The sequence below is a fragment of the Procambarus clarkii genome, chromosome 1 (genome assembly GCF_040958095.1).
Source record: "Procambarus clarkii isolate CNS0578487 chromosome 1, FALCON_Pclarkii_2.0, whole genome shotgun sequence".
Taxonomy (NCBI): domain Eukaryota; kingdom Metazoa; phylum Arthropoda; class Malacostraca; order Decapoda; family Cambaridae; genus Procambarus; species Procambarus clarkii.
Genome location: NC_091150.1, coordinates 34858217 through 34859510, shown reverse-complemented (window position 1 = coordinate 34859510; position 1294 = coordinate 34858217).

Genomic DNA, 1294 nt, shown 5'->3' with positions numbered 1-1294 from the left:
CCCCCCCACCACCACCACCTCTCTCTCTCTCTCTCTCTCTCTCTCTCTCTCTCTCTCTCTCTCTCTCTCTCTCTCTCTCTCTCTCTCTCTCTCTCTCTCTCTCTCTCTCTCTCCCTCTGAGCACCACAGCTGACTCATATATCCTCATATCCTCATAACCACAGGTGACACATATCCATATACTCAGCATTCACTCACCAAAGACTATCATTGTCCGCCTACCGTGCCAAAACGTTTGAGTACATCAGTACAGTAACGTCTAACCTTTTTTGCAAGGCTGACGTTCGATCCCAGATGGACGGCAAGTAATTAGGCATCGTCCCTTCGTTTCTTCCGTCCTATCCCAGGACCTCGTCCTCACATCCCTCCCAAGGGCTGGATAGACATACTGGCTAAGTGCTTTCTCAACATAATTCCCTTACCTTCACGCGAGCATCGTCTGGCTGGTGCGTGGCAGTAAATGAAGGAAATCTTGGGATTTTTGTGTATAAATGCGCTGATTGGCCAGTCAGATGGGTGAGAGTGGGCGTGGGTGAGTGTGTACTCACTTATTTGTACTCACCTATTTGTACTTGCAGGGGTTGAGCTCTGGCTCTTTGGTCCCGCCTCTCAACTGTCAATCAACAGGTGTACAGGCTCCTGAGCCTATTGGGCTCTATCATATCTACACTTGAAACTGTATATGGAGTCAGCCTCCACCACATCACTACCTAATGCATTCCATTTGTCAACCACTCTGACACTAAAAAAGTTCTTTCTAACATCTCTGTGGCTCATTTAGGCACTCAGTGTTTTATCTGTGTCCCCTTGGGCGTGTGCCCTTGTGTTAAATAGCCTGTCTTTATCTACCCTATCAATTCCTTTGAGAATCTTGAATGTTGTGATCATGTCCCCCCTAACTCTTCTGTCTTCCAGCGACGTGAGGTTCAATTCACACACACACGTGTGTGTGTGTACTCACCTAGTTATACTCACCTAGTTGTAGTTGCGGGGGTTGAGCTTTGGCTGTTTAGTTCCGCGTCTCAACTGTCAGTCAACTAATGTACAGGTTCCTGAGCCTACTGGGCTCTATCATATCTACATTTGAAACTGTGAATAGAGTCAGCCTCCACCACATCACTTCCTAGTGCATTCCATTTATTAACTACTCTGTCACTGAAAAAGTTCTCTCAAATGTCTCTGTGGCTCATTTATGTTCTCAGCTTCCACCTGTGTCCCCTTGTGCGTGTACCACCCGTGTTAAATGATCCATCCTTGTCCACCCTGTCAATTCCCCTGAGAATTTTTAGTTAGA